We start from the raw sequence: 24,289 nt of genomic DNA, 5'->3' as shown, positions 1-24,289 counted from the left end.
TTTAAAATTCTCTCCTTATTCTGTATGTTGGGCATCTTCATTATAATGTGTCTAGGTGTGGATCTCTTATGATTTTGCACATTCGGCGTCCTGTAGGCTTCTAGGATTTGGGATTCTGTCTCATTCTTCAAGTCTGGGAAGTTTTCTTGTATTATTTCATGGAATAGACTGCTCATTCCTTTGGTTTGGAGCTCTGTACCTTCCTGTATCCCAATGACTCTTAAGTTTGGTCTCTTAATGTTATCCCATATTTCTTGGATGTTCTGCTCATGGTTTCTTAACAGTCTTGCTGAGCTGTCTATGTTCTTTTCCAGTTGAAATACTTTGTCTTCATTGTCTGATGTTCTATCTTCTAAGTGTTCTACTCTGTTGGTAGTATTCTCCATTGAGTTTTTAAGTTGGTTTATTGCTTCCTGCATTTCTAGGATTTCTGATTGCTTGTTTTTTATAACCTCTATCTCCCTGTATAGTTGATCCTTTGCTTCCTGGATTTGTTTGCGTAATTCGTTGTCGAAGTGATCTTTCATTGTCTGATTTTGCTGTTTAATGTCTTCCTTGATACTCCAGATCATCTGAAGCATGTATATCCTGAATTCTTTATCTGACATTCCATCTGCTGCAGCTGTTACCTCTTCTAAAGTTGCGTTGACCTGCATTGCTTGTGGTCCTTTCTTTCCTTGTCTTTTCATACTGCTTGCGTATCTTTCCTGCAGGTGCGGGCGGCGGCTCTGCTCTCTCCTTATTCCAGTTGGGGTGTCGTGGCTACCACGCCGGCAGGTCACTGGGCCTGTTCTGGGAGCTGGTGGCGGCTCTGTTCTGCCCCTACTCCAATTGGGGTGACGTGTCTGTCGTACCAGCAGGCCACTGGGCCTGTCCTGCTGGTCGGTCGCAGATCTGCCCACCTTTCGGGCACGAGTGGAGGCTCTGCTTTGCCCCTACTCCAATTGGGGTGTCGTGACTACCCCGCCTGCAGGATGCTGGGTCTGTTCCTGGCAAGGGAGGCGACTCTGCTCTGTCACTACTCCAATTAGGGTGGTATTTGTACCCTGCCGGCAGGCTCCTGGGCCTGATCCGCAGGTCTGTTGTAGGTCTGCCTACCTTGAAGGCGCGGGCGGCGGATCTGCCCTGCCCCTCCTACCACGCCTGCGGACCCCTGGGCCTGATCTGCAGGTTGATCACTGGTCTGCTCACCCTGCGGGCACGGGTGGCGGTTCCGCTCCACCCCCACTCCAATTGGGGTCACGTGACCACCACACCGGCAGGGCCTGATCCGGGCGTGGGATAAGGATCTGCTCTGCCCCTACTCGAGTTGGGGTGACGTGTGTACCACACTGGCAGGCCACTGGGCCTGACCCGCCAGGCTGTCACAGGTCTGTTTACCTTGCAAGCGCGAAGGGCGGCTCTGCCCTGCCCCTCCTACCACGCCCATGTACTACTGGGTCGTGGGTCTGCCCACCTGGCGGGTGTGGGTGGCGGCTCCGCTCCGCCCCCTCTCCAATTGGGGTCACGCGGTCACCACGCTGGCGAGCCGCTGGGCCTGCTCCGGGGGCTGGCGGCGGCCCGGCTCCTTCCCTCTGGCTCGAGGACAAATTGAGGAGACTCGGGTGACTGAGCCTCACCCCCCTTACCAGGAGACCAACTGCTTATGTCACCGCTGGTATTGATGAAGATCTCTCCTCCACCGCTTTCTGCTGACATCAGATCTCTGCCATGTTGGTATCCTATGCGAATGGCAGCATTTCGTTCCCCTTGCCAGGCAACCCAAGCAATGGGTGAGTCCTGACCTGCCCTCAGCAGGACCCGGACCGAGACACAGTTTCCGCGGGCTCCTAGCCCCGGTCCAGGGAAGTTCCGGGAGCCGGAACTCGGCCGCTCCGTGCTCGGTGTAAGCTCCTATAAGTGTAGGCTCCAAGAAGCAGCCCCCGCGGGCTCAGTTCCGGGAGCCGGAATTCGGCCGCTTAGTGCTTGGTGTATGCTCTGATAGTAGCAGGGTCCAAGAAGCAGCCTCCGCGGGCTCCGCAGCCCTGAGCCAGGGCGGTTCCGGGACGGTTCCGGGAGCCGGAACTCGGCCGCTCCGTGCTCGGTGTAAGCTCCTATAAGTGTAGGCTCCAAGAAGCAGTCCCCGCGGGCTCAGTTCCGGGAGCCGGAACTCCCAGTTAAATTCTTACGCCCAGAAACGCTGATAATGCTGTTGATTGTTTTAAACTGTGAGGTGACCATTTGCTCTGCAGCCGGATATAAGCAATGCACCAGGAATTTGAACCCAGAGGTCCCGACCCCAAAGCCTGTGTCCTTGGCTTTCACAGCGCTTTTCTCTGTGGCCTTTTGGGCAAAATCTGAGTGTTTCGGCCTCCTCAGTGTGTGGTTTCCCCTAACAGCCAGCGCAGTCTTTGCCAATTACATCACATTTTTGTACCTATTCATGGTTCTTTTAGGGGGGAGGAGGGGTACTGGGGATTGAACTCAGGGGCCCTCCAATACTGAGCCCCATCCCCAGCCCAGTTTTGTATTTTATTTAGAGACAGGGTCTGAGTTCCTTAGCGCCCCACTTTTGCTGAGGCTGGCTTTGAACACGCGATCCTCCTGCCTCAGCCTCCCGAGCTGCTGGGTAACAGGCAGGCACTCGGCCTGTTCGCAGTTCTTGATGCTTAACACTAGCCTTGCTATCTAGATCATAACAGCTAGGAGGACAATTGTGCCCTAAAACCCAGGAGCATATTCAGTGCTGATCAAGTGGTAAACCCCCAATGCGTATTTTGGGATGAAGAAGGAACCACCATCCAAATCTGTGTGACACCAGGAGATGACCCTGGGGACTTTGCTCTCACTTCTTGCTGACCCAAACAGGAACAAATTCCACCTCTAAGAAGGAAGAAGGAAAATCATCGGAGTTGGGATTTTTGTGAATGCAGAAAATCATTTTGAGGCACAAGACGTACGAATGTTTTTCAAAAACAGGCAAAAATAAAAAATATCGTCCTAAGCCCAAGTATGTTGTTGGGTCCTCCGTCCCTCATTCTTAGGCTTCCCCGTTTCCAGCTGCCTGGAGGTTTGGGGCAGCAGGTGCCCAGACAGGAGTGGCCCAGCCTGGTGCTGACCTCACTCAACCCCTGGCCACAGAGGGGAGCCCAAACCCTCATTAAAACAGCATTTGCCCGGGCTAGTGAGTTGTTTGCACACGCACAATAAATCAACACTCGACACCCAGTTGCAATGGATTTTCAATGTGGGAAGTGCCTCATCACCCAGATTTTATTTCACAGTGAGGATGAGGGTGGGGAGAAAATAGTAATGTGTGAAAGAAACAAAGACCGGAAAGCTTTGACCTGAAATAGGAAACCCGGGGACCTGCAAATGTTGCCGGGGTGATCAGGTGGAAGACCACGCATTTTTATGGTGACCACTGAAACAGAAGTCAGCGTCACATGTACAAACGCTGCTGTCAGATATGGTGGCCCCCGTGGCAATGGAGCCCCTGAGATGTGGGAAGGATGATGGAGAAGCCAACTATTAGTACGTTGCATTTCAGCTAGTGACTAAGTCATGACTAATTAGTTACCCATGTACTTCACTTAGATATAAATAGTCACATATGGTTAGAAGATATGGCACCAGGAAGAGCCAGCTGCTTCAGAACAATTCCCCAGAGAATTTGGGGCACTCTCAAGTAACTGCAACCAAACACAAACTGAGAATTACAGGGCTCCCCCTTATCCTTAGGGGATACATTGCAAGACCCCCAGTGGGTATATGAAATTGCATCGCACCAAAACAAATATATACTGTGCATACGAGAAAGTTTAACTATAAATGAGACACAGTAGCTGGGTGCACCGGCACACACCTATGTTAATTGGGAGGCAGGAGGATTGCAAGTTCAAGACCAACCTCAGCAACTTAAGCCCTAAGCAAGTCAGTGAGACCCTGTCTCAAAATAAAAAATAAGCCAGGCACCGTGAGGCACACCTATAATCTCAGTGGCTCCAGAGGCTGAGGCAGGACGGATAGCAAGTTTAAAGTCAGCCTCAGCAATGTAACGAGGCCCTAAGCAACTTAATGAGACCCTGTCTCTAAATAAAACACAAAAAAGGGCTGGGGGTATGGCACAGTGATTAGGTGCCCCTGGGTTAAATACCTAGTACCAAAAAAAAAGATAAAAAATAAAAAAACAAAAAGGGCTAGGTTGTAGCTCAGTGGTTAAGTGCCCTTGGGTTCAATCCCTGTACTAAATTAATTAATTAGATATAAATAGACGTTGACAACAACTAATAATAAAATGGAACAATGTTAATAATATAACATAATACGGCCAACATGACTACTCTTGTGCTTTGGAGCCATTTGAAGTAAAATATGTGTTACTTAAACATAACCCATACTTAACAAAAGCACTGTGATATTGTGACAGTCAATCTGGTAACCAGAATGCCACAAATTATCAAAAGGAGGGTAGCATATACACTGTGGATACACTGGACAAAGTGATGATTCACATCCCAGAGTGGAATGTCATGAGATCTGTTTCATCTTTCTCTCCAGAATGATGCTCAATTTAAAACTTAGAAATTATTTTCCCAGAATTGGATATAAAAGGACTCAAAACTCTAAAACTTCAAACCATATTTCAAAATTTCAAGGACGCCCTATTGATTAGCTATTGTCTGGAGTCGCTTTAGGATCTAATCTAAGAAGCAAGACAAGAAAGAGTGAAGAAGGATGTCCAACCAGTGTCTTCAGTCAGGTTCCTCTCCAATCATGGAAGGACGATTCAGTCTGTTCTGCAAGAGGGGGCCACTGATGTATATCTTCGGGGTTCAATGGGGCAGCAAAGTGAAGCAAGGCTGCCTGGATTAGAAATCAAGTTCTGTTCACAAAGGAAGTCCAAATGGTATACAAGAAAGCCCTGGGAGGCCCAGTATGGCCCAGTATGGCTTTATAGGCCCACCTGTGGCTAGGCAGTGGAACAATTGGAAACTCACTCCCGGCTGGCAGGAGCATCAGTTTATATGACCGCTAAGGGACACTACCTACAGGTTTCTACTGAAACGGCCCACCCCTATTCCTGGGCACATGACTACTGTGATTTGGCTAAGTGTCCCCCAAAGGTCCACGTGTTAAGGGTCAGCCTGTGGCACTACTGGAAAGTGGTGGAGTTTTTTTTTTTTTTTTTTTTTTTTTTTTTTGAGAGAGAGAGAGAGAATTTTAATATTTACTTATTTTTTTTAAGCTTTCGGCAGACACAACGTTTTTGTTTGTATGTGGTGCTGAGGAACGTTTTTGTTTGTATGTGGTGCTGAGGATCGAACCCGGGCCGCATGCATGCCAAGCGAGCGCACCACCGCTTGAGCCACATCCCCAGTCCAGTGGTGGAGTTTTTAAGAGGTGGAGCCTACTGGGAGACAGTTACATCTCTGAAGCACATAATGGCAGTGTTACATCTCTCAACATGGTAATGAGTAAAAGCATCCAGGCCCATATGATTCAACATATAGTGTCACCTTATTTATGGTTTCCCTTTCAGTGGCTGCAGTGATCTGAGATCAACTATGGTCCCAAAATATTAAATGGAAAATTCCAGAAGCAAACAATTTGTAAAGCTTTAAATTTTTTGCCATACCAAGTAGCATTATGAAATCTCTCACTGTCCTAGAATGTCTCACCCAGAATGTGAATTATCCCTTTGACCACGGTATCCATGCTGTATATGCTACCCACCCATTCGTCATTTAGTAGCCATCTTGGTTATCAGAAGGACTATCACAGTATCACAGTGCTTGTGTTCAAGTCACCTTGTTTTACTTAATAGTGGCTCTAAAGTACAAGAATAGTCATGCTGGCAATTTGAATATGGCAAATAGAAATGCTTCCTCTAAGTGAAATGGTGTATAGTAAGATATTCTAAAAAAAAGGAGAGATCATATTCACAGACCTTTTATGACAACAGACAGTTCTAACTGTTTTTTACTCTTGTCCATCTCTTACTGTACCTAATTTACAAGTTAAACTGTACCACAGGTGGGCATGTGTAGGGAAACAGACCACTTACAACACACAAACATCTTCCATGTATATTCTTCAATTCTTGTTTTCAGTAAGACAAGGTCTCATTAGGTGCTGAGGAGCTGGCCAGATTGCCAAGTTGGCTTTGAACTTGCAATTCTCCAGCTCCCGAGTTACTGGGACTATTGATGTGCCCCAGTGTGCCTGACTTCAACAGCTCCTTTTATTTTTGGAGGGTACCAGGGATTGAACTCAGGGGCACTTGACCACTGAGCCCCATCGCCAGCCCTATTTTGTATTTTATGAGAGACAGGGTCTCACTGAGTTGCTTACAGTCTCACTGTTGCAGAGGCTGGCTTAGAACTCACGATCCTCCTCCTCCTCAGCTTCCCCAAGCCTCTGGGATTACAGGCATGCGCCACTGCACCTGGCTCAACAGCTCTTAAAAGGAAGCTTTGTCCATCCCAAAAAGTACATTCAAGGGGCTGGGGTTGTGGTTCAGCAGTAGAGCACTCACCTAGCACATGCGAGGTGCTGGGTTCGATCCTCAGCACTGTGTAAAGATAAATAAATATAATAAAGGTATTGTGTCCATCTACAACTAAAAAAAATAACATAAAAAAAGTACAGCTCAAAACTCACCCCTTCCATGAACTGTGAAAGTGTCAAAGAGCAATCTTTCATTTTCTTTCCATGAAAAAAGCAAAACTGTGAATTAGTTCACAAGCATAGGTCTTATTGTATTCACCAGGATTTGAACCTAATGGATTTTTAAACCTCCCTTGGTGTTTAGCACAGTATTGGTGACAGATACCGTGTATTCCAACTCTCTTTGACCAAACCACATCTCTTCTGCTATTAAAGTCGCTTAAACGGCAAAGACAAATATTATCTCATACTTTCTGTGAATTTTCAAACAGCTGAATCCAGACAAACACACATTTCTTTGTGCATATAAAAATGAAAACCATCGCAACAGAAAGACTCCTCCGAATTTTCCATCCACACAGCTGTTGCTATCCAGCACTAGTGGTGTGAATGTCACCCCACTTTCCCCCGTTAGGAAAAGCACTGCATTGCTTTTTGGTTTCGGTTTAGGGCAAAGGCATCAGAAATGATCAGGAAAAGAACAGACCCCCAAAAATGTGACTAAAAAGCATGCAGACGGTTACAGCATGCTAGATCAAGAATTTGAAATTCATAAAAGCCAAGTGCAGTGGCGCATGCCTGTAATGTCAGCAGCTCCAGAGGCTGAGGCAGGAGGATCGCAAGTTCAAGGCCGGCCTCAGCAAAAGCCAGGCACTAAGCAACTTAACCAGACCCTATATCAAAACATAAAAAGGGATGGTGGTATAGTTTGGTGGTCAAGCACTCCTGGGTTCATTCCCCAGTACCAAAATAAATAAAGTACATGGGAGGATGATTTCTGCAAATGGTGCATAATTTCATATTAGGGACTTGAACCTCCATGACTTGGGTATCTGGGAGGGTCCTGGAACCAATCTCCCATGAATACTAAGGATGACTAGAGTTTAATGGGGCCAGTTAGGCACCATTGGGCATGGAGTGGTCTCACCTATTTATTAACACCAGAGGGAAAGCAGAACAGTAAGCAAGAATCTTCCTTTAAAAGACTTTTGTCCACCATCATGGTGTTCTGCATGCTTGGTACCTGGGCACAGAGTCCCTGAAGTCCAGGAATTGACCGTAGCTAAAGCCATTTGGAGCATCATATGTTCGCCTGTCCCCAAGCCTTTCATTTGATAACAGTTTCATAATTCTTTGTTCAGTAACATATGCTTGGATGAAGGAAATTTCCAGAATGGTCAAACTTATCACCTCAGTTCTTAGAAGTAAAGCAAGAACTTAGACACACTTGCCCTCTCCCTTGGTCCCTGCCTCAGCCACCCTCTTGGTCTCTGGGGCTTGCTAGGGTCATCATTCCCACCTTTGGGGAAGAAGAACTCTCCCAGGGCTTCCGGCCACCTGGGAGTCCTCTCTGGCCTGCTCTGGCCCTGCCTCCCAGGAAGAAGGATCCATGGGGCCAACAGGAGACCAGAGCTTGAAGGCACAGTAGGAAGACACAGTCTGTGGGTTCTAAATTTTCATCAATATGAATCTATGACTTTGACAGATTTAAAAAATCAGTTTGATTTTTTTCCCCATTGTCTTTTTCCTTAGAAAAAATGCATAAGTGTGCGACATTTAAGATCTAGAGTCAGGCACGGTGACTCACACCTGTAATCCCAGTGGCTCAGGAGGCTGAGGCAGGAGGATCGTGCGTTCAAAGCCAGCCTCAGCCAAAGGGAGGCCCTAAGCAACCCAGTGAGACCCTGTCTCTGAATAAAATACAAAATAGGGCTGGCGATGGGGCTCAGTGGGAAAATGTCCCTGAGTTCAATCCCTGGTATCCCCTCCCCCGACCACCAAAAAAAAAAAAAAAAAGATCTAGAGACAGTTTCAAAGATTTTCCAAGTGTTTGATCACTCACAGAGAGAAATGACCCAGGACCCAAGGACAACTTTATGGTGCCGGGAACATTTCAGTGTGTGCTTCTGCCCCAGGGACAAAGCCCATCGCCACCAGCACAAGGGAATCCAGGAGAAACCACCACCCAGGACCTTCTGGGAGGAAAAGGCACTGGTACTCGGTGTACCGCACAGATCTTCACCATCTGGAGGTTTGGCAAACTCTAACCACCCACTGACCCTGCGACCACTTTCAAAAAGCACAGGTAAGGCCGCAGTCTGCATTACCTTATCCACCCTGAGATACGCTCCACCAGGGAAGAGTGGGATTGCTTTTTAAAGGTAGATTGCTGTGATTCAGACGTCAAATAGCACCGGGGTCTAAATGTCTGTGTCCTCTGCAAAACTCCTAACTTAGAAGATGATGGTGTTGGTGGTGGGGCTCTGGGAGGGGCTGGGGTCATGAGGGTGGAGCCCCATGAGTGGGACGAGAGTCCTTATAAAACAGGTCAAGGGAGCCCCCTGCCCTTCCGCCATGTGAAGACGCAGCAAGAAGGTTCCATCTATGAACCGGGAAGCTGCCCCAACAGATTCACAGAATACGCCAGCACCTTCTTCCTGTGGACTTCCAGCCTCCAGGACTGCAAGAAATGTTTCCGGCTTTTGAAAACCATTGAGTTTACAGCATTTTGTTAGAGCAACCCCAAGGGACTAAACAGCCTCTCGTGAGTTCTAGATCCTTCCTATGGAGCTAACCATACCCACTCAGCACATACGCCATCTATGGTGCAGGAATCCATGCACGTACACACCAACAGTATGTGCCCTCTACCGTGGATCAGTGCATATACACCCACACACACAGGCACACACTTATCTATGACGGGTCAACTCATGCATGAGCACTCACACAAACAGCACGTGCCCTCTACCACAGACCAGTGCACATGTGCACACAGACATAGGCATGCATATCAACCACAGCACACACATGCACAAAATCCCTAGGAGTTTGGGGTATAGCTCAGTGGTAGGGCGCTTGCCTAGCGTGCTTGAGATCCTGGGTTTCACCCCCAGCACTGTAAAAAACAAGTGAAATTTATCTATTATGACTTCTCCAAAAGAAAAAAAAAATGCCTTTCTTCTCAAACCACAGCACTAAGAGTTAGGGCTTTATCTTGTGTGTTGACATAAAAACTCCCTTGATGACTGGGGCTGTAGCTCAGTGGTAAAGCACTTGCCTGGCATGTATGAGGCCCTGGGTTCGATACTCAGCACCACAAATAAATAAATACATACATACATACATTCATACAAGATTCATTGACGCCTAGAAAAATATTTTTTAAAAAAAAAACTCCCTTAGTTGGTCAGTGAATTCCAACTGTCATAAAATGTTTGCCAAATTTGACTCTTGACTCAACAAGGTAAACCACAATGTTTTAGGAAAATACAGCTTCCCATCGGGCATGGTGGCACCTGCCGGTAATCTCAGTGGCTCGGTAGGCGGAGGCTGAGGCTGAAGGATCGTGAGTTCAAAGCCAGCTTCAGCAATTTAGTTAGGCCCTAAGCAACTTAGTGAGACCATGACTCTAAATAAAATATTAAAAGGGGCTGGGGATGTGGCTCAGTGGTTGAGCGTCCCTGGATTCACTCCCAAATATCAAAAAAATAAAAATAAAAAAGCCCAGGCACAATGGCTCATGCCTGTAATCCCAGCAACCTGGGAGGTTGAGGCAGGAGGATTGTCAGCTCAAAGCCAGCCTGATAGGAAGTTAGGAAGACCCTATCTCAGAAGAAATAATCAAAATGGCTGGGGATGTAGCTCAATGACAGAGCACTGCTGGGTTTAATTCCCAGGAAAGAAAGAAAGAAGAAAATACACTTTCCCTTTGGTCCCCAGCAAGCATCTAGCCCACTGATACCATTCAATGCCAACATTAACTGCAGTGTACCTTCTGGCTAAAGCAAGAGATTGGGTGAAACACACTAACAAAAAGACATCAAAATCATATGTAGCTTTTTTTTTTTTTTTTAACTATGTTGCATATAGAAGTTGCAGAAGGGAAATCACTACCTTTTAAGCATGATGGTAGGCAAAGAGCTCTCATGGGCCCATATGGGGACTAGCTGAGCCTCAAAAAGAGTCATGACAGTAACTGATGACAAGACATATAACAAAAATGAAACCACGAGTCAATAATGTTGCTCAAAACTAAAGGACAGAGAAGTAAAATCTCTGCTCCCTAGGGGACTTCATCTAAGTACTTGTAGCAGAAACGAAAGTGTCAGTAATTCACCAGTCTGTGACTTGGTACAAAAAGAAAAGACGGTGCATGGCTGTGAACAGATATTCATGGGCTCAGAATACCACCCCGGGTTACTCACTCATTGCACAGGACAGACGCACAGGCCCAATGTGGAGGTCTGGTGGACACCTGCTTGACTAGCTTACCACACCCAGCCAAGACAAGACCAGGCCAACCCGACTACAGAATGTCCTCATGCACCTTCATGAGAGGGACACAGCACCAACTCTACAGCCCAGGAGGCCTAGTCATCACAAAAGTGTCTGAAGGATACTTGCCAAACATGCCCAACCTGAATTGAAGCAAAAAAAAAAAGCAATTATACAAATACAGATTATTGGATATTAAAGAGGACCACTGCCCTAGACTTTTCCAAAGCTATCAGAGCCATTGAAGAAACTGTAAAGGACAATGACCAACTCATAGCTGGAGAAAATGACAGAGTCCTAGCTACATGCGGTGTGCACGATTCTTAACCAGAGTTTAATGGCAGATTTTTTTTTATAAAGACTATAGATATTTTTTCTTGAATCCAAAGGCCCTGGCAACTACCAAGTGGTCACAGATGTCCAAGCAATGTGACAGCCACCTGTTGCTCTGAGAATTCCTGCCTTGGATGGGTTTGGGGGCAGGTTTGGGGCAAGCGGCATTGCTGGTGAGGTTCGGGCAAGGCTGAGATGCAGCTGTCCAGGTCAAGCCCAGGTAGGAAGTGCTGGGATCCATCCAGATGTGCCCTGGGGCTGGTGTGCAGAGAGTGAGGAAGTCCAGGGGGACTTAAACACTGAGTGCCCTCTGTCCCTCCTGACAATGCTTTGCTCCTGGAAGCTACAGAGAGAGAAAGAAGGGAAGGAAGGATGGAGGGTGTGTGGGGGGGAATGCCCACTGAGGATCTCTGAAATAATTTAGGAAGTCTTAGACTAACATTTGAAAAGGATCACGCTGGTAATTGGTGTCTCAATTTATATCCCTTGGAAAAGCCATTTCAGTGATAGAGAATTTTGTCAGAGAACTTAAATGGAGTCAGTCACACATTTATCTCACTAAGGATTTTGTCTCAGTACTGTTCAAAGGGTAATTTTGAAGATGGGAAAAAAAAAAAAAATAGGTCAAATGCTGAGCACTGTTCCCATCACACTGGAAGTACACACTGTGTACCTTAGTCCTTCTCCACCACAACACCTGGGCTTTAGACACATTCCATACGAAGAGACAGAGAAGAGCTGTCCCTGGCCCACAAGACTTCCTCTAAAGCTGGAAACTCTTAGTTTGAAATGTGCAACAATGAATCGAAATTCAACTTAGGCATTGGATACTCAGGCATGATTCGCAGGCAACACTGAAGGGCTACTAATCTTTCCCAGTTGCCCTGGACACTGGCAAGAGAAGGCAATAAATCAAATTTTATTTTAATAAATTTCTTTATAGGTTTTTTGTTTCTGATCCTGATAGACTGCTAAATCTCTGTCCTGCCCCCCACAAAGAAAACCAGATAAGCACCAATGTATCAATGGTGCCAATGTGCACCAGTTCACTCACCCATCTCACAAAAATATATCTGCCTGTTATGATTTTCTCTCTTTTCCCCCACCCCAGCCCACGCTGGTGATCAAACCCAGAAGTTCACGAGTGCCACGTTTTGCTTTGTGGTCTGTTCTGTTGAAAGTGATCCCCAGTAGCTTTTACACGATAGCATGTTTTCCAATCCCACAAAGTGAGTTCTTCTGGGGTACAGCCTGGGTGTTCTCAGCAGATAAAACGTTTTAATTGGGTGAGGAAAGAGATTTACCACTTCAACCCTTCTTTGTAAAACCTCCTTTGACTCTGCCCATGATCCAAGCCCCCCACTGCGGAGGTTTCTTCTCTTTCAGCGTCTGTTGGATGGTGTTACTGTTTTCCAAATGGAGTGTACATTACGAGTGCCCCTGTGCACTTTTATAGGACTTTGGACAATAACAACTCTCTTGGGTTTCCTTTGCTTCTTCCTGACAGATGACCGCGACCTATAGTGGGATCCAGGAAGCTTTGACACAAGTCATGGTCCCGGGCTAGCAGCCTCATCCATTTTTTTTCTTCTCTTTAAGTTCATATGATATAATTCAGCCCAGTACAGTAATGCACGGCGATACACTCTGAGAAGCATTTTGTTAGGCTATCTCATGATTGTGCAAATATCCCAGTGCATTTACAGACATCTCTTAGTGATGTCATTGGACCACCATTGTATATGAGGTTCCTTGGTGACCAAACATAGTTGGATGGCTCATGACCACGTGGGCAAAATAGCATCACTTCAACATGAGAAGGTTAAAAGTGACTGCTGAGAACATTTCCATTGTTTTTCCAAAGGCATGGAAGTGCCGTGTGCTCTGCACATGACATGTGTATAAATTTAGACTGGCTGCTGTTCGAGTCCCACTTGTGACCACATCCTATCCAACGCAGCCTGTGAAAGATGGGTTTGGTGAGATTCCTCCCCCAGCCTGAGCGCCCCCAAAGATACTGCGGGAGCCTCCACTCTGTGTGCACCAGGCCACCTTTAATTGATTCTGAAAGTCACCTGGGCAAGCAAGCCTGCCAACTGATAAATCCATGAATGCTAACCTGGTCCACCCCAGGGCTGCCGGGTGTCACTCAGATACACCAGGCTGCATCCCGGGGGACCCAGAAAACCATCAGCCCTGGGTCAGTGCAGTGTGCTTCAGGAAACATGGCCACCTCCTCTAAGCAGAGCGTAAACAGAGAAAAGACATGTTTTGTGTCACCAGGACCCTAGGCACTCCTTACAAAGAAAGAATTCACACAATGCAAATTCCACAAGTCAACTAAGAGGAGGCCCAAAGAGCAAAGGAGAAAATGACCTTGTGACAGCCACAATCGAGCACTTTTCCTTTTACTCATCTTGAAAAAAATCACGTGGGACAAACTTTCTCCCCAAAAGAACAGAGAGCCTTTCCTGACATGCTTTTTCCAGTTTACAGAGATCAGGTTTCAGGGCCCTTCACCATTGATCCATTAGCTAATGATGGCTCAAAAGATGTTTCCTGCAGAATGAGGGTTAGCTTTCAGTTGGAACAATTAAAAAAAAAAGACTGCACCCCAAGCTCACCACCGTCAACTCATGCCCGTCACCCCAGCTACTTGAGAGGCTAAGGCAGGAGAATTACAAGTTTGAGGCCAGCCTCAGCAGCTTAGAAAGACCCGGTTTCAAAATAAAATAATAAAAATGGCTTGGGATGTGGCTCAGTGCATGAGCATCCCTGAGTTCAACCCCCAATATCAGCAAAAAATCAAAAACCTGTGTGCACATTATTGAGATGAGGTGAACTTTAGAACCCAAGAGAATAAGATAATCCCATCCCCCGTGAAGTCACCAGCATTGCTCTTTCCTAGTGTTTCCTCTTGCCCTTTCAGCTTATCGCCTCAGTCACCAATGAGGTATTACGAGACCTTGTCTACTGCCCGGAACTGCAGGGGCACTTGTCCAGGACCCTGGGGCCTGTGGCATTTGGAGCAGCGTCATGTTTTAGTCTGATTTTCCTGACAGCACGTCCACTCAATCTTGTGATCCTTTTATCCTGCAAACCAGAAAGCTTCCTCCAAGATAGGAAACATGATTTCACTGCAAAACACCATAGCCTGTGTCAGGCCCAGGGCTCCTACCTGAGTTGGGTTTTTTCTTTTTTCTGTACTAGAAGAAATCACTCTATCAAATTCCCAACTTTGTTAGTGGATGAGAAGGTTTCTTTTTCTCGTAGGTTTAAAAAGTAAGAGGGGATAGTTGTGGCTCAGTGGTAGAGTACTCGCCTAGCACTTGTGAGGCACTGGGTTCGATCCTCAGCGCCATATAAAAATAAGTAAGTAAAAATAAAGATATGTGTCCATTTACAACTGAAAAAAAAAATTACCAAACATCCTCTGCACTTTCAAGCTTGCCTGAAGCTATCCCATGTTCATGCTAGAATTCCTCCATAAGATGAAATAAAATCATTGTGAATGTACTTGGTGCCATCAACAGTAGGCTTAAAAGTGGTTGAAATGGTAACCTTTGGGTTATCTCTATATTACCACAATGAGAAAACCAATTAAAAATGAGCCAGGCATGGTGGTGCACACCTGTAATCCCAGTAGTTTGGGAGGCTGAGGCAGGAGAATCGCAAGTTGGAGGCCAGCCTCAGCCACTTAAGTGAGGCCCTAAGCAACTCAGTGAGACCCTATCTCAAAATAAAAAGTAGAATAAAATAAAATACCCAAATCATAACTCTCAGAACCTCAGAATGTGATCTTATTTGGAACAAGGTCTTGTAATTAAGGTAAGCTTCAAGAAATGCGATCTTTAGGGTTATAGAAAAGATTCATCACAGCTAATTTGAGACACAGAAGGACCCAGTGATGGCCGGGAGGAGGCAAGGTCCACAGCAGAGTGTTCAGGGCAGGGGCTGGGGACAACAGGAACAGCCTGATGTCGTTGGCACTGAGGACGGGTGACAGAGCACACAGCACTGCTTGCTCCCACGAGGGCCCAGCTGGGGTTGAAGATCAAGATTCTGTAGTAACACGAATTTGCTCGGTCGTGCAATTTTCCGTGGGGAGCTTGGATGTGGACCAAGGAAGGCAGATGGCTGGGCTGGTGGAAGATGGGACTTGTGCACAGAGCCGCGCACAACGTTTCGGTTTGTTTCCAACAGGAGCTCCTTGGATGGATGGGCTTCAATAGATCCTGTACAGTAAACTCTGGATACAAAAAAAATACTCTGATCCACCGTCCTGCAACCGTAAGCTAAACGCAGCAGTGGTGCTGGAGATGATTTTCCCCCAAGTCAAAACAGTGTTAAGGGAGAGTGGGGGTGGGGTGCTCTGGCCACCGAGCAGCGGCCACATCCAGCTTCTGGATTTGGGTAACTGCTGCAGAATGACAATGTATGTCTCTGGAATGCACTTCTGTGTCCATAGGTCATGCATCACAATAAAAAAGTGAAACGACAGAAGGACTATTCCGTGGCTACACCAGCATTCTACTTTTAATGACAAGCATTAGAAATCCAAATCGAGCTAGACGCCAGGGTGGCAGGACACACCCCACAATCACAACTCAGGAGCCTGAGGAAGGAGGATCTCAAGCGTGAGGCCATCTTTGGCAACTTAGTATGACCCTGTCTCAAAATAAAATTAAAAAGGGCTTGGGACATAGCTCAATGGTAGAGCATCCCTGGGTTCAATCCCCCGACACTGCAAGATAAAAAACAAAATTTTAAAAAACCCAAATCAATTAGAAAGGGAAGAGGAGGAGGAGATGAAGGAGGAGGGAGACAGGAAGAGTAAGAGAAGAAAAGAAGAAAGAAACACACTGGTTAATTTAACTGGAAACTTCATACGAGATCTGCAGGCTAGACTATACCCAGGTGCTCAGATGCTACCTAATGAGGATTTCTCAATGATCCTCCGAGACTTAATGCTGTCTTCAGTTCCAAAGAGTGATACAGAAGATGTGGTTTTATCTTCATTAGGTTTACCTGTTACCCACTTAGCAAGCCCAGCACAAAACAAAACTTTCACAAACTCTATCAAAAGCCCTGATCCATCTGTCTCTGGATCATGACGGACCATAGATCCTTCCCTAGCAACTCTCCCTGACTGAGGGATGTGAGATGCTGTTTTTCGGCCAGCCTGAGCCCCAAGTCAGCAATCTCCTTTCCTTTCCCACACATACATGCAACCAACAGAACACACAAAACAATGTCCGAGGCTCCATCTCCTCCCTGTGGCTGTTAATCACCTCATGGAAGTCCTAGAAAAGCTTAGGTATGTAATTCCTAGCAGTCCCCCAATTACAGGCGCCTGCTGGCACAGTTTAGTAGAACATGACCTTCTACCGGGAAGAACATCAAGAGACCAGATTGGCCCAAGCCCTCCAGCTTTGCCCAGTGACCCACAATTTCTGTCGCAGAGCCTCAGGGGTGCTCAACCGGCTCCTTCCAGTGAATGAAGGCAGATGGCATGAATGCCCAGGAACCATCCAGCACCCAGGGAAGGCAAGCTGTGTTCTGCTGAGCAAGCATGCCAGTGCCCCAGGGCTCCTGCAAGATCACCACAACCAAGAGAGCCTCCTAATCCTGTCTGTCACTGAACCCCTTATGCCTCTGTTGAGACCCACCAAGGCTGGACTGATGGGCTGACCTGTGCACAGTCCAAAGCACCCAGGAATCTGCAGCTGTCTTGAGCCACAGGTCATGGGCATCGGACTTTAACAAGAGCCATCCAAGCACAAATTCCAACAGATTTTAGCCTTGCTGAGAAAACTCTCAATGTCAGAATAGCCACAGCCTTGATACTGATCCCCACATTTGCGGGTTTGTTCTTGAGGGAAAGGGACACCAGGTATTGAACCCAGAGGCACTTAACCACCGAGCCCCAGCCTCCCCCTTCCCCCTGCCTTTTTTATGTTGTATTTCGAGACAGGGTCTCACTAAGTTACTCAGGGCCTTGGTAAGTTGCTGAGGCTGGCTTTGAACTTGTGATCCTCCTGCCTCAGCCTCCTGAGCCACTGGGGTTACAGGCCTATGCCACCCGGCTTGCATTTCTAAACAGTAGAGCAACCAAGTCTGTTTTCGAAAATCATCAATAATCATTTGACCACAAGAAAGACTGCTTTTAGCAGGGCCCAATGGCACACACCTGCAGGAGGATCACAAGTACAAGTCCAGCCTGGGCAACATAAGGAGAGCCTGTCTCAAAACAAAGAAATAATAATAATAAAATAAAATGGGCTGGGAGTAGTTCAGGAATGGAGGGCTCCTGGCTTCCATCCTAAGTAGCTCAGAATGCTCTTTTTTGATGAGCAAGCTTTCAGTTTCTGTCTTGTACAATCAATGAAGATTAAATTAGCATCTTGAAAACACATAGGATGACCTTCTTCTTGTCTTCCTTTATTCCAAGACTACCCAGGGCTCCCTTCCAGTGCCCAGCACTCTGCTGAGAAAGATATTAGCAAGCCACATCCCCTGTCAAGGAGACACACTCCCCCTCCCTGACGCCAGCCCCTCCAGGCTGCCTACCCCAGCACTGAGAGGTGCCCAGGCAGGGTACATAAAGGGTACTGGCTGGTTTCCCCTTCCCTTACTACCTTCAGAGATGTTCTCCCCCAAATTCAAGCCACAAGGGCACTGCAGTGTGTCTGTATTTGAAAGCAGGGTCTCTAAACAGGTGATGGAGGCACTGAGATCTGGAGGGTGGTCCTGATCCAACAGGTCCCAGGTCTTCATAAGAAGAGACGAGGACACAGACCCACGCAGAGGTGCCACCCTGTGAGGACACAGGGAGAAGATGGTGGGCCCTTGCGACACCCTGATCTTGAAGGTCCAGGCTCCAGGGCTATGGGACCATGAATGTCAGCCCCCAGGCCAACATGTAGTATGTGGACACCGCAGTCCTGATGTGATGCGCTGTCACCAGCCCAGGGCACCTGGAGAATCCAGGTCCTGCAGAATCCCTCCCCACCCCCCTTCCCACTTTTTAAAGCCACCCAGTGAGAGCTCCGGGCTGTCTGGCTCTTTGAACTGCTAACCTGACTGCCCAGGCAGACCTGCAGCTAACACCCACATCCGGATTCCCCCCTCGGGCGCCCTTCTCCCTCCCTCCTCTCCCCTGGGAAGAAGGCGCACCGCCCGCCCAGAAGAGGCCTCCCGGGAGACTCGCCAAGTCTGGCTTCACTAGATGGTAACAGAGAGTGAACTACACACTTGCCCACGGCCCCCCACGCCAGGCCGGTTTTAAGTTGTGCCCAGTGTGCACGGAATGGCACTGAGAGGCCTCCAACTCTCCTGGGGAGAAGAGAACAGAAAGAGCCCCCACGGGTGTGAGCTGGGCGTCGCGTTTTCTTTTCGTTGGGGGAGGGGCTTCTGCTGGGGTGGAAGGAGGGGGCAGGGAACCGAAAGGAACCCACCCAGTCTGCAGGCAAATACTAGCAGAGTCACTACTGGAGGCAGGCTCGGGATGCTTCTAGAGCCACCCTTTGGGGATGGAGGGGGGCCGGGTGAGCAAGCTACAAGGAGCCGGGGTGTGAGCCTTGGGCAGCCGCCTAGGGCAAGCCCACCGCTCCCAGGCCACCGACAAATCAGGCTGATTAAAAAAAAAAAAAATTTTTAAAGCAATACTTCCTGTTATGTTCAAGGGAGACTCGCGGCCGTTTCATTATTAAGCAATTTTCTTTTTAAAGAAACGAAAAAAAAAAAAAAAAAAACCACACACACCAAGACCACGTTGCTCCGAGGCCAGGGACAGCTTCTTAGCCCAGCCCAGCGTCAAGGTTTCACATCTCCTGTTTTCTTAAGCCCTTCATTAAGCCTTCCAAGAGCTTGCCTATGTTTAATTTGCATTCCGAAACGGAAAAATCCAATGTGTTCTAGCATTGTCTGCTTCAGCTGAGAAGGAAACTGTAAATTTATACAGTCTGGTTAAAAAAAAAAAAAAATTGGCAATTGCATCTTAATCAGTCTCTGGAATGAGGCTGGGCGGCGTCCCTCCCATCCCCCTCCACTTTCCACCCCTCCCTCCTTCCTCGCCGCCCCTCCCCCTCCACTTTCCACCCCTCCCTCCTTCCTCGCTGCCCCTCCCCCCCACTTTCCACCCCTCCTTCCCCTGCAACTCCCATCCCCCTCCCCCTCCCCCTCCCCTCCTTCCTTCCGCGCTGCCCATCCCCCTCCCCCTCCATTTTCCACCCTCCTTCCTGCTTCGTCGCCCATCCCCCCTCCTCCCTATTTTCCACCCCTCCTTCCTCTGCAACTCCCCTCCCCCTCCACTTTCCATCCCCTTCCTTCCTGCTCCGCCACCCATCCCCCTCCTCCCTCCTTTCTAACCCCCCTCCCTCCCCTCCTTCCCCCTCCCCCCTCCTCCCCCAGGGCCTGCTGCCGGCCTCCCTCCCTGACCCTTCGTCCCCTCCCCAGTGGTCCGCCCCGGCTGCCAGCTCTCCGTGGGCGAAGCCTGCAAAGGTCACGTGCCCCCCCCCCCGCCTCCCGGGCGGGGGAGGGGCGACGGCAAAACCTGTTCTTTGTTAAGAGGTCACCGCCCGCGCCCCGCCGCGGCCCGGAGCTACCGAGGACCTTGGAAGAGCAGCGCACCGCCCCGCCCCCACCGCCGGCTGCGCAGGCCTGCGGGGTGCGCCCCCCGCTCCCGGCCTGCAGACGGGGGACCGCCGACGGGAGGGGCAGGGGCAGGGCTCGGGGAGGTGGGCGACCCTAAAGGAAGGCCTGGGACGGGAAGGTCAGGCCCTGACCTCGAGGGCTGTTGGGCCAGTCGGTGGACACCGTGGGGCGGCTCCAGGTTTCGGCTCAATGTCCTAGAGGGTGGGGGACAGAACTGCTGCTGGCCACCCCGCCCTGCAAGGAAACCTCAAATCCGGGAAGAAAGCCCTCCAGCGGGGCCCTGTGATGCGCGCATCAGATACCCCCTAGGGTCACCTCTGAGATCTGATGCTTGGAATCGTGGCAGGAGCCAGCCTGTCCCCTTAGTTATTTAAATGCCTGCCTTCGTGTGGGGTTTTTTTTGGTTTGGTTTTGTTTTTTGCTGCTAGGGCTTGAAGCCAGAGTTGCTTAACCACTGAGACACATCCCCGTGCCTTTTTGAGGCCAGTCTCAAGAACTTGTGATCCTCCTGCCTCAGCCTCCCCAGTCGCTGGGAGCTACCGCGCCACCACGCCAGGCCAGAGTTCTTTCTGAAGAAATCTTGTGTCACTTAAATAATTAGATGTTAAAGGATATTTAGCACCTTTTATGTAATGGAGCGTACTCCCTTTTCTGTCCAAAAAAAAAAAAAAAGATTAATTCCCAGAGGAAAACATGTTACCATCTGCAAGCATAACAGGCCTGTCATTTTTCTCTACGCAGAAAATAATTTCTATCCCAAAATGGGAGTTGAGGGTGGCGGGGAGGTGACTAATAAAATTGGGCTCACACTGTGAATAGTTTGGCGTTCTGATTTAGTTACCTACCCTTAAAAATATTTTTCTAGGTCACTAAATGTTTTTCGAAGTCATACTTGGAATGAAGGCTTAAAATTCCGCTGTGTGGAATTTTACATGCCGGGATGTATCAGCCATTCCCTGTTGCAGAACATTCCTCTTCTTTAACATTTAAGAAATGCAATGCAGAGGGTCGGGCAGGGGGCAGGGTGTAGCTCAGTGGGAGAGCACTTGCCTGCCACTCATGAGGTCCTGGGTTTGATCCGCCGTGCCACACGCATTCCCCAAAAGAAACACTGTGTCCTAAATTAGCCCCACTTGTGTAAATTACTTTAGTAACCTTTTTCTCCATAACCCTCAATGCAACAAGTGGATACAGTGTCCCCCTTGCCATGGGTAAGTGTGGATGGTAGCCTGCTTTGGGCTTGTTTGGAATTCCTATTTGTAACTTTCTAGAGTTAAAGGAAGAAAACATTAGTCAAGCATCCAAGCCAAGTGCTGATTGCTGTTCTTTGAGACTTCAAAGCCCAGAAGAGGGTGGATAAAGGGGTGGCAGGGCATGCTCCAGAGCATTGCAAACATCCCCCATCAGCAGCCTCTTTCTGAGGGTCATCTCCAAAATACCACAAAGCCTCAGTGTTTATGGTAATGAGTGGAAATTTTCTTTTCCTCATGTTCTCTGCTAAATATAGCATTTTATATTTATATTCTTATGCACACTTAAGCAGAATGGTGGGTATCACTGATTACATATCAATTGAGTGATTGTAAACGAAAGACACAAGTCTCCATATGGTGGGACAAGAAGGCATCCCCGGGATACAGAATAATCCACTGCTCCCATTAATGCTGAACTTGGCGGTCCTAAGAAGCTCATGCCAGAGCTGTGAAAAGTCCTCTAAGTGACGGGAATCACCCCCTGCTTTTGTGTCTGTCACATAAACAGGCATGAGGAAATTGCCTCCCGAGGTACTTCCTTCTCCTTGCTTCTGTTTCAATATTGAATATGAAAAGAAGAGATTTGCAAGTGTACAGTCACCCTCCGTAAAGCATCACCTACAACTGGTTTTGTTGTTTGCTTGCTCAGTTTTTGTGGTACTGGGGATTTATTTACTTATTTACTTGGTACTAGGAATTGCACCCAGGGTGCTTTACCACTGAGCTACACCCCTGGCCCTTTTTAGTTTTTATTTTGAGTCGGGGTCTGGCCAAATTGCTCAGGCTGTCCTGGAACTTGTGGTCCCCCTCCTGCTAAACACTGACCGATGCAGGAGATTGAACCAAGAACCTCACACGAGATAGGAAAGCAATCTAACACCAAGCCCTCAACTTCTATTTCTTAGAAGGAAGCAACTCAGATCATTTTCTGAATCCCCTGATACTACTCAAAAAGAAGGGTTTTTAATTGATCACTTCAGTGTTAAAATGTGATCAATCATAGATACTTGGCTAAGAGAAATGAAAACACATCTATAGCCTCTTACATGAATGCTCATAGCAAAGTATTAGTCACTAGAGTTGTAACGTGAAAACGACCCGAATGTCCATCAGTGGATAACACTGATTTAAAAATATGATCTAGTCGTACAATGAATGCAACACGATTCAGCCGTAAAGAGGAGTGAACCACTGAAATGATGCTACACATGGTTGAACCTAGAAAACATACAGAGACACCAAAGGGTACATGGTATATGATCCCATTTATGTGCAATGTCCAGATAAGACGAAGAAATAAGAGGATTATAGCGCACTCGCCTGGCATGCGTGCGGCCCAGGTTCGATCCTCAGCACCACATACAAACAAAAATGTTGTATCCGCCGAAAACTAAAAAATAAATATCAAAAACTCTCTCAAAAAAAAAAAAATGGTTGTCCCTAAGAAAGGGGACAGGTGGGGACTGACTAGAGTGGGCTCCAGGCTCTTTGGGGGAGGGGGATGTTCTAAAGCCAGATTAGGATCAGGATTGCCTGACTCTATAAAATCACTCAAAACAGAACAAGGAGTTACACAGTTGCAAGGGGGAATTTTATGATGTATGAAATATGTCTTAGCCAAACTTTTTTTTTTGGTGGTGGTTGTGGTGGTGCTGGGAATTGAACCCAGGGCCTTGTGCATGCTGGGCAAGCACTCCACCAACTGAGCTACATCCTTAGCCAAACTTTTTTTCATGCTATAGTGTAACATTTTTGCAGGCACCCACTCTAGGTGGAAAGGGGCTCCTAACACAGACCCAGTAAAGCTAAAGGGAAAAGACAAAACTTCAAAATAGGCCACCCTAAAACTAGCACAGGGTAGAGTAAACCGGTTTTTTTTTTTCTGTGACAGCATTTCTCTGCTTTCTACCCAGGGGCAGACCTGCAGCACTTGTGAGCACTTGGTCTCCGACCTCCTCCTTCTTGTCTGGGTGTTCTGCATGTTCCCAAGATGCTCTGGGGCAGACGGCCCTTGCCATGGTGCGTGTCTCCTATTGGTGGGCTGCAGCCTGACTTGATCTCCCTGATGGGGGGCCTGGGTCACCCTCCATTCCTCTGGCTGCTGTTTCTCCTCTACTGCTCTGAGGTCTTGTGAGATTCCTTCTTTGCAGAGAACTGCTCATCCACGAGGAGAAGTAGGACCCCCCACACACACATAGAAGCACAGGACCCTCACGGGCACTGAATTGCGATCCGGGTTCATGAAATAATCCTTGCTCTTGCCATGTGTGAAAAGCTCTGGAATTTTCTTATTTATCCACTTTTGTGTGGTTTTCTCCTCTTCTTCTTCTTCTCCTTCTCCTCCTTCTCCTCCTCCTCCCCCCCCCCCCCCCTCCCCCCCCTCCTTCTTCTTCTTCTAGTGCTAGATACCACTCACACATCTGGTTTTACTGCCAACTAATCTTTGAGACAGGCTCCTCCCCTCCCCAGTTTGAAAAACACTGGTCTAGACCAATGGCCCTCAGCCAGTGGTCATTTTGCCCCACAGAGGATATTAGGCAATGTCTGCAGGCATTTCTGGTTGTCCCACACAGGGCTGGGGCCGGGGTGCGGTGCCTCTGGTATGTAGTGGGCAGATGCCAGGGATACTGCTGAGCGTCCCAGAGTGCAGAGGACAGCCCCCACGGCGGAGAAGGCTCTGGCTGCAAGTGTCCATATTGCTGATCTTGAGAAACTCTGTTCTCCATTCTAGAAGTTTCTGGTTTCATTAAACCCTAAAATCAGGTGGAAGGAGAAGTCTTGGCATTAAGAAAAGACCCTGCCCCTCCTTTTCTTCCCAACTCTCCCTGACAGCCTTTTGTCGTTACTGTTGTTTGTTTGGCACTGGGGATTGCATCCAGGGGTACTTAACCACTGGACCACATCCCCAGCCTTTCGGATATTTTATTTTGAGACAGGGTCTTACTAAGATGCTTAGGGCTTCCCGAAGTTGCTGAGGCTGGCCTTGAACTCACGACCAGCCTGCGTCAGCCTCCCCGCACTGAGCCACTGGGATTGCCTGCCTGTGCCCCCTGGCCCGGCGTCCCTGGTAGTGTTGACTCCAGTATTGCCGGCTGAGTAGCCCTCGCCTCAAACGCGTGGGA

Source organism: Marmota monax, unplaced genomic scaffold, assembly GCF_021218885.2.
Source record: "Marmota monax isolate L192 unplaced genomic scaffold, Marmota_monax_Labrador192_F-V1.1 WCK01_AAM20220418_F8-fsc00260, whole genome shotgun sequence".
Lineage (NCBI taxonomy): Eukaryota > Metazoa > Chordata > Mammalia > Rodentia > Sciuridae > Marmota > Marmota monax.
Note: the sequence above shows the minus strand (reverse complement) of the source record.